The sequence below is a fragment of the Neoarius graeffei genome, chromosome 10, assembly GCF_027579695.1.
Source record: "Neoarius graeffei isolate fNeoGra1 chromosome 10, fNeoGra1.pri, whole genome shotgun sequence".
Classification (NCBI taxonomy): domain Eukaryota; kingdom Metazoa; phylum Chordata; class Actinopteri; order Siluriformes; family Ariidae; genus Neoarius; species Neoarius graeffei.
Genome location: NC_083578.1, coordinates 66,758,386 through 66,768,767, shown reverse-complemented (window position 1 = coordinate 66,768,767; position 10,382 = coordinate 66,758,386).

Here is a 10,382-nt window from a genome sequence, read left to right as displayed (position 1 = left end):
GCGGTAAAAGCAGAACTGGACAGACACGAGAGAGAGGGCCACTTAATCTCTGTGACAGAGCCTACGGATTGGATTAGTAACATGGTAATCATTAAAAAACCGGATAAAATTCGAATCTGCATTGACCCAAAGCCATTGAATAAAGCACTGAAAAGATCTCACTATATCATGCCTACACTAGATGATGTCCTCTACAAACTGCCCAAGGCCCGCATATTCTCTCTGGTGGATGCGCGTGAGGCCTTCCTCCAATGTAAACTTGACAGCGAAAGTAGCTTCCTTACAACGTTCTGGACTCCATGGGGACGCAAACGCTGGCTGAAACTCCCTTTTGGGGTTTCAGTGGCCCCTGAGGTCTATCAGAGGAAACAGCATGAGCTTCTGTCCGGCCTAGATGGAGTGGAGCCGATTGCTGACGATATCTTGATTGTTGGCTGTGGTGACTCTGATGCCGAGGCCGTCAGAGATCATGACACAAAGTTACTGGCACTTATGGAACGCTGCAGGGAGGTCCGCCTCAGGCTTAGTCTGAAGAAGCTACAATTCAAAGTCAAGGAGGTGCGCTTTCATGGACATGTGCTGTCAGCTGAGGGTCTCAGACCAGACACTGAGAAGGTTCGGGCAGTTCAGGCCATGCCACCACCAGTGGATGTCAAAGGTGTCCAGAGATTCATAGGGTTCATCACATACCTGTCCAAATTCATGCCACGGCTCTCTGAGGTGTGTGAACCTTTGCGCAGGCTCCTGGACAAGGATGTACCATGGCATTGGCTTCCAAAACATGAGGCTGCGGTGGCAGAAATCAAACGCTTGGTGTCGGCGGCACCAGTCCTGAAATATTATGATGTCAACAAACCGGTCACAGTGCAGAGTGATGCGAGTCAGAATGGCTTAGGATGCTGCCTCTTGCAAGATGGACAGCCAGTGGCATTCGCTTCACGGGCGCTAACCTCAGCAGAGCAGAACTATGCACAAATTGAAAAGGAGTGCCTGAGTATAGTCTTTGCCTGCCAGCGCTTTCATTACTACCTCTATGGGAGAGGTGATGTGACGGCAGAGACTGACCACAAACCACTTATTGCCATCTTTAACAAACCACTCCTCAGCGCTCCAAAGCGACTTCAAAGCATGCTGCTCACCCTTCAGGGCTACTGCCTGAATGTGGTGTACAAACCAGGTCCAGAGATGTTTTTAAGTGACACACTGAGCAGAGCCACAACACCCCCCCACAGTTCGGACCAGCCTTACATACAACATTCAGTATGCACAGTGGCACAGCAGGAATGGATGGAAGCTGAACAAGTTGACCAAACTGATTACCTCAATATCACAAGTCAGCGCCTAGCTCAGATCATACAGTACACAGAGACTGACGACCACCTTCAGGCCCTGAAGTCAACAGTACTGGAGGGCTGGCCAGACCTGAGAGGACAGACACCAATTGCCATCAGAGAATACTGGGCCTTCAGGGACGAAATAAGCGTGCAGAATGGGGTCCTCTTCAAAAGCGACAGAGTCATTGTCCCCAAGAAGCTGCGTCCTGAAATGCTGCGCCGCATCCACTGGAGTCACACAGGAGCAGAGGCTTGCTACCGACAGGCTCGTCAAACACTCTTCTGGCCCAACATGCAAGGAGAGATTAAAGATTTTGTGGGCCAATGTGGCGTATGCAATGAGTATGCACACGACCAGCAAAAGGAAACAATGATGTCGCACCCCCTCCCAAAGCGGCCCTGGCAGATCGTGAGCATGGATCTATTTAACCATGCGGGGAAGGATTTCCTGTTGATTGTGGATCACTATTCAGACTTCTGGGAAATAGAAAACCTTCCTGACCTGTCAGCAGAGACTGCAATCAGAAGATGCAAGGCCCAGTTTGCCAGATATGGACAACCTGATCGTGTTATCACCGACTGTGGCCCACAGTTTGACTGTGGCCTCTTTCGTCAGTTTTCCCTAGACTGGGGCTTTCAGCATATCACCTCATCCCCACGCCACCCAAAGGCCAATGGCAAGGCCGAATCGGCGGTGAAGATTGCAAAGAACATCTGTAAACGTGCCTCACGAGCAGGAGAGGACCCATGGAGGGCTATCCTCCTTTGGAGAAATACGCCCACAGCAGGCATGGATAGCAGCCCAGCACAGCGGCTCATGGCACGCAGACTTAAGACACCTCTTCCAGTGTCAGACTCATTACTCGAGCCATCTGTTGTGCCAAGTGTACCTGAGAAAATACAGAGCAAAAGACAGGCTGCTAAACGTTACTATGACAGATCTGCTAAGGACCTTCCGAAGCTGCAGGTTGGACAGGGTGTCAGGATGAAGCCTCTTCCTGGTGATAGGACTGGGAGATGGCGCCCAGGCGTATGCCTTCAGCAGGTAGCACCACGTTCATATCTTGTGGAAGTGGAAGGTGCCACATATCGCCGTAACCGGGTAGACCTGCGGCCAGCTGAGCAAGCTCCCCCTGAGACCGGTGTGCAGCCAGAACACACCACCGCTGATAGAATGCCCAAGGAGAGCAGCATTCATCCCCAGGAGGATCAACGGGAGCCTCCCTGCATGCCAGCCAGCCCCCCAACACCTCCGCCACCCGCTCAGCAGACCCTGGACCGTGCAAGTCTGAGCCCTGCACAGGCGCCTGTGCAGCCTGTGACCCATACAAGGAGTGGCAGAGTCACAAGACCCCCACTGAGACTCAATTTATGAACTCACACTATGTACTATGGGTAAAAAAAAAAAAAAAAGTATGTACACCGGTCCCATGTTAATGTCTCATGAAAATGCTCAGATGTTGTTAGGATGGCCAGTTAAGGTAATTATTCAGTTTAGTGGTTAGCAATGGAATTAGAGATTGCCATAGTACAGTTATGTTTGAAATGTTTATTTCAGAACAGTAAGGTTTCAAAGAAACTGTTAAAAAAAAAAAAGGGGAGATGTTATGAGGTAAGCTGCGCCACCTGTTGGTGGCTCGCGTAACCGATGAGAAACCTAGTACACAGCATGACAACATGTTCTCTCGTTGTACAGTTGTATTTGCAACAGGCCATTAAACCTGTGCTTGGGTAAAGCGGTTTCCCTGACTCTGTGTGTCAAGCATTACACACAAACAGTCGCCTCACAGCAAGAAGGTCCGGGTTTGAGCCCCGTGGCCGGTGAGGGCCTTTCTGTGTGGAGTTTGCATGTTCTCCCCGTGTCCACGTGGGTTTCCTCCGGGTGCTCCGGTTCCCCCCACAGTCCAAAGACATGCAGGTTAGGTTAACTGGTGACTCTAAGCCCATGTTTACATTAGACTGTATCAGCGGATCATCAGATCAACATTTTTAAAACGATTAGTGTGCACACAGCAACACCAATACACGATTTGCGTGCACACAGCAACACCAATACACGGATACGCTTGGCTCCGCAGGCATCCTGCGTTCCAAATCACTCCGCCCTGAACAGCGAGTGCCCTCTGGAGGGTGCGCACTCCGGCCCTGCGCAGTTCACAGAGCACGCGAGTGAAGTGCACAAGCAGTGATTCAGGACTGAGCCGCTGTGTGTGTGATCCCAGCGCACATCACTTACCACTTGCAAGTGGAAGGATGGCAAGCCTAAAGACAATCATAACTACACAATGATCAGTATTTGCAATATTTTCATACTTTTATACTCTTTAATGAAAGGTGATACAAGGCAGAAGTCCGCGCCGTTTTTCAGCAGTCGCGTCACATGACCAACGCCAGCAAATCAGGAAGGTGGATGTCACAGTGACGTTGTCCAATGACAACGCCAGCTAGAGCTCAGCACAGTGTATCCGCGTATCCGCGTATTCTCAATGTTTACACAGCACCGGAGCTGACACGATCTGGATTGAATACGTGGACCCTGGCGGATTCCCGTTTCCCGGCTTTTCCAGGCGGTTTAATGTAAACGGACAGTGCATCCGCGAAGAAAACGAGACAGATACCGTCTAATGTAAACTTGGCCTAAATTGACTGTAGGTGTGAATGTGAGTGTGAATGGTTGTCTGTGTCTATGTGTCAGCCCTGCGATGACCTGGCGACTTGTCCAGGGTGTACCCCGCCTTTCGCCCGTAGTCAGCTGGGATAGGCTCCAGCTTGTCTGCGACCCTGTAGAACAGGATAAAGCGGCTACAGATAATGAGATGAGAGACATGCTTCAGGTACATTGTGTTCACTATAATTTCCAGGAGTGCTAATAATAGTGGTAGATGTGTTTTTTTTTAAATAATTATTTCTTGATAAGGGATTTGTTTTTCTCTGAATGAATTTATTTCAATTAAATGTTGGATTTGTCTCTTTTTTTTTCAGTGTGAGATGAAGTAACTTCACCAAAAGGTGGATTTTTTTCTAACTCTTTTTACTCACCTGTACAAGAAATGCCAATAATTGTGGAGTGCACTGCACGTAAGTCAGAGAGGTGTGTTGCATTAGCTTTTGAAGAGTCTAGCTGTACAATTTGTACTCTGATAGGTCAGAATACATGCAACTCTGCTAAAGTTCAAGGCAGAGAGGCAGGAAGACAAACAGGACTGTTTTGAATGTTAACACAGCTACTATACAGGTCTAATCCTGGCCTGAGATTTAATCATTGTGAAAGAACACAAAAGATAATCTTGTTTTTATGTTGAAGAAGAAGCCTTTATTTGTCATATGCACACTCAAGCACAGTGAAATTCATCCTCTGCATTTACAGTGGTGCTTGAAAGTTTGTGAACCCTTTAGAATTTTCTATATTTCTGCATAAATATGACCTAAAACATCATCAGATTTTCACACAAGTCCTAAAAGTAGATAAAGAGAACCCAGTTAAACAAATGAGACAAAAATATTATACTTGGTCATTTATTTATTGACGAAAAGGATCCAATGTTACATATCTGTGAGTGGCAAAAGTATGTGAACCTTTGCTTTCAGTATCTGGTGTGACCCCCTTGTGCAGCAATAACTGCAACTAAACATTTGCAGTAACTGTTGATCAGTCCTACACACCAGCTTGGAGGAATTTTAGCCCATTCCTCCATACAGAACAGCTTCAACTCTGGGATGTTGGCGGGTTTCCGCACATGAACTGCTCACTTCAGGTCCTTCCACTACATTTCAATTGGATTAAGGTCAGGACTTTGATTTGGCCATTCCAAAACATTAACTTTATTCTTCTTTAACCATTTTTTGGTAGAACGACTTGTGTGCTTAGGGTCGTTGTCTTGCTGCATGACCCACCTCCTCTCGAGATTCAGTTCATGGACAGATGTCTTGACATTTTCCTTTAGAATTCTCTGGTATAATTCAGAATTCATTGTTCCATCAATGATGGCAAGCCGTCCTGGCCCAGATGCAGCAAAACAGACTCAAACCATGATACTACCACCACCATGTTTCACAGATGGAATAAGGTTCTTATGCTGGAATGCAGTGTTTTCCTTTCTCCAAACATAACGCTTCTCATTTAAACCAAAATGTTCTATTTTGGTCTCATCCATCCACAAAACATTTTTTCAATAGTCTTCTGGCTTGTCCATGTGATCTTTAGCAAACTGCAGACAAGCAGCAATGTTCTTTTTGGAGAGCAGTGGCTTTCTCCTTGCAACCCTGCCATGCACACCATTGTTGTTCAGTGTTCTCCTGATGGTGGACTCATGACCATTAACATTAGCCAATGTGAGAGAGGCCTTCAGTTGCTTAGAAGTTACCCTGGGGTCCTTTGTGACCTCGCCAACTATTACATGCCTTGCTCTTGGAGTGATCTTTGTTGGTCGACCACTCCTGGGGAAGGTAACAATGGTCTTGAATTTCCTCCATTTGTACACAATCTGTCTGACTGTGGATTGGTGGAGTCCAAACTCTTTAGAGATGGTTTTGTAACCTTTTCCAGCCTGATGAGCATCAACAATGCTTTTTCTGAGGTCCTCAGAAATCTCCTTTGTTCGTGCCATGATACACTTCCACAAACATGTGTTGTGAAGATCAGACTTTGATAGATCCCTGTTCTTTAAATAAAACAGGGTGCCCACTTATGGAATCAATTTTGTGCCAAAATGTTCATACAATACTTTTGAAATGTCAAACAAAAACGACAAATCAAGATACAAAAAAAAGTCAATTTTTTTAGACTGGCAAACAAATTATTTGTGTAATCGTGCAATATATCAGTCTATTACTCTTCAGAAACCTTTTATTTTTGTTCCACGTCTTTCTCAGTTTTGTTTGACATAATTTATTTTGGTTGCGATTCCAGCTTTCTCGTTTGCGCTCCCTGACTTTTTGCTTGCAGTTTTGGCACAAACTTCACGTGTGGGTGGGCTGTCCAGGAATGCATTCCCATTGGGTAACTTGTGTTTGACTGACAGCTATGCTCAGCCATTCCCTACTCGGATTCTGGCGGACTGTTTGACGAGTGACCAATCCATTGACGGTAAACAAGGATCGAGTGGACTTCAGTGGCGACTATGATATTGAATTAATTCAACAAAGTGTAAATTCAATATCATAGTCGTCACTGAAGTCCACTCGATCCTTGTTTACCGTCAATGGATCGGTCACTCGTCAAACAGTCCGCCAGAATAAATTACGTCAAACAAAACTGAGAAAGCCACAGAACAAAAATAAAAGGTTTCTGAAGAGTAATAGACTGATATATTGCACGATTACACGAATAATTTGCTTGCCAGTCTAAAAAAAATTGACTTTTTTTTTTTTTTTTTGTATTTTGATTTGTCATTTTTGTTTGATATTTCAAAAGTACTGTATGAACATTTTGGCACAAAATTGATTGCCAGTCTAAAAAAACTGACTTTTTTTTGTTTGTTTGTTTTTTTGTATTTTGATTTGTCATTTTTGTTTGATATTTCAGAAGTATTGTATGAACATTTTGGCACAAAATTGATTCCATATGTAATGGCTAGCACTGTCACCTCAAAGCAAGAAGTTTCTGTGTTCAAGCCCAGAGGCTGACAGGGGCCTTTCTGTGTGGAGTTTACATGTTTTCCTGTGTCTGCATGGGTTTCCTCCAGGTGCTCCAGTTTTCCCCACAGTCCAAAAACATGCGGTTAGGTTAACATGGGGTGGCCATGTATGGAATCAATTTTGTGCCAAAATGTTTCTGTCCATTCGATCCTTGTTTACCGTCAATGGATCGGTCACTCGTCAAACAGTCCGCCAAAATCCAAGTAGGAAATGGCCGCAACAGCCTCCGGGGGAATGGCTGAGCATAGCTGTTAGTCAAACACAAGTTACCCAATGGGAATGCATTCCTGGACAGCCCACCCACACGTGAAGTTTGTGCCAAAACTGCAAGCAAAAAGTCAGGGAGCGCAAACGAGAAAGCTGGAATTGCAACCAAAATAAATTACGTTAAACAAAACTGAGAAAGCCACAGAACAAAAATAAAAGGTTTCTGAAGAGTAACAGACTGATATATTGCACGATTACACGAATAATTTGCTTGCCAGTCTAAAAAAATTTACTTTTTTTTTTGTTTTTTTGTATTTTGATTTGTCGTTTTTGTTTGATATTTCAAAAGTATTGTATGAACATTTTGGCACAAAATTGATTCCATACCCACTCACACCTGATTGTCATCCCATTGATTGAAAACACCTGACTCTAATTTCACCTTCAAATTAACTGCTAATCCTAGAGGTTCACATACTTTTGCCACTCACAGATATGTAACATTGGATCCTTTTCGTCAATAAATAAATGACCAAGTATAATATTTTTGTCTCATTTGTTTAACTGGGTTCTCTTTATCTACTTTTAGGACTTGTGTGAAAATCTGATGATGTTTTAGGTCATATTTATGCAGAAATATAGAAAATTCTAAAGGGTTCACAAACTTTCAAGCACCACTGTAGGTTTAGGTGCCTTGCTCAAGGGCACTTCAGCCCATGGCTATGGAATCAATTTTGAACATTTTTGAACAATTTTGAACATTTTGGCACAAAATTGATTCCATAGCCATGGGCTGAAGTGCCCTTGAGCAAGGCACCTAAACCTACAGTGGTGCTTGAAAGTTTGTGAACCCTTTAGAATTTTCTATATTTCTGCATAAATATGACCTAAAACATCATCAGATTTCCACACAAGTCCTAAAAGTAGATAAAGAGAACCCAGTTAAACAAATGAGACAAAAATATTATACTTGGTCATTTATTTATTGACGAAAAGGATCCAATGTTACATATCTGTGAGTGGCAAAAGTATGTGAACCTCTAGGATTAGCAGTTAATTTGAAGGTGAAATTAGAGTCAGGTCAATCAATGGGATGACAATCAGGTGTGAGTGGGTATGGAATCAATTTTGTGCCAAAATGTTCATACAATACTTTTGAAATATCAAACAAAAACGACAAATCAAAATACAAAAAAAACAAAAAAAAGTAAATTTTTTTAGACTGGCAAGCAAATTATTCGTGTAATCATGCAATATATCAGTCTATTACTCTTCAGAAACCTTTTATTTTTGTTCCGCGGCTTTCTCAGTTTTGTTTGACGTAATTTATTTTGGTTGCAATTCCAGCTTTCTCGTTTGCACTCCCTGACTTTTTGCTTGCAGTTTTGGCACAAACTTCACGTGTGGGTGGGCTGTCCAGGAATGCATTCCCATTGGGTAACTTGTGTTTGACTGACAGCTACGCTCAGCCATTCCCCGGAGGCTGTTGCGGCCATTTCCTACTTGGATTTTGGCGGACTGTTTGACGAGTGACCGATCCATTGACGGTAAACAAGGATCGAGTGGACAGAAACATTTTGGCACAAAATTGATTCCATACATGGCCACCCCATGTTAACCTAACCGCATGTCTTTGGACTGTGGGGAAAACTGGAGCACCTGGAGGAAACCCATGCAGACACAGGAAAACATGTAAACTCCACACAGAAAGGCCCCTGTCAGCCTCTGGGCTTGAACACAGAAACTTCTTGCTTTGAGGTGACAGTGCTAGCCATTACACCACCATGCCATCATGAATGGCAAGCAGAACAATAAACCTGCTCTGAATTGGCACTAAAAAGCAGCCTGCCTGGATTTTTAGATGTGTTATAACTTGCATTAAACTTTAGTACCATGCAAACCTCATAAGCACATGCAAAGAAATACTGTAGGGCAAAGATGCATTCACAAATAATACAATTAAATCTTTCTGCATTAAAAAAAAATACTATAAAGAGCAGTAAATAGTAATGTGAGATGATACAACTTCAATGAAACAACGTCAATATTTGGTGTGACAACCCTTTGCTTTAAAAATAAAAAAAGGTTCCGGTCCAATTTGTGCAGGAAATGAGCTGTAGGTTTTACATCTTGCAGAACCAGCCACAGTTCTTCTGGACACTTTGACTGTCACACTTGCTAATTAATTTTGCACCAAAACCCAGTAGTTTATGGTTTTTATTTGGCTTTTTTTTTTTTTTGTCTGAAAACTAGTCTCTTACTTACTATGCTGCTTTCATTACTGACATACAAACATTTTTTCTGTAACATTTAATTTTGTGCTGGAAAACTAATGTATGGGACTCTAAAATGTTTTTGTTCTGACTCGATAATGTAGAAGTCATAAAACAAAAATCGATAACAAACATTATATCATGCTTAAGATTTTTGTACACTACTGCCCTGGTGAAAAATAAATGTGCTAAGTGTACTAAAATTTAGCATACTTTTGTGTACTTGAAGCCACACTAATCATCAATATACTTCAAGTGTGTTTATGATTAGTTAACTTGAGGCATGCTATTTTGGAACAACTAATTTTGTACTAAATATATTTTAATTGTAATTAAATTGTGGAAAAGTGCAACTTGAAGTGTATTTAGTGTACTTTTATGTGCTAAATTACACATAACTTTCACTTAAAGTATATTTTAGTATAATATATTTCTATAAAGTGTAATATAGTATAATTATTTTAAAGTGTGTTAAAAGTGTTAGCGTGAAAGCGTGATGTTAGTATACTTTTTATATATTTACAAAAAGTACAATTTGTGTAAGTACATTTTCAATATGCTATTGAAAATATGAATATACTTTAAATACAATAAAGTACATTTATTTTTCACCAGGGTGAAAATACACTGCTGATCACATCACACAAGAGCTGTTCCTGCACAAGTACTGTTGAAGGAAGAAATTCTTGGTTTATCAATAAGTGAGACTTACTATTGGGAAAACAATTTGACCAAGAAATCATACAATCCTGAAAGTATAGCTAAAGTGTTCTTACTGAGTTAAAAGTGGACGTATTCAGCCAAAAATATACTCAATCTAAAGTAAAACCTTTTCAGTATACTCAAGTGTTTAAAAATTAAAGTCAGATATTTTTTTTACTGATAAAATTAAGTTACATCACATTTTCATCATAAGAAACATAACTTCTCA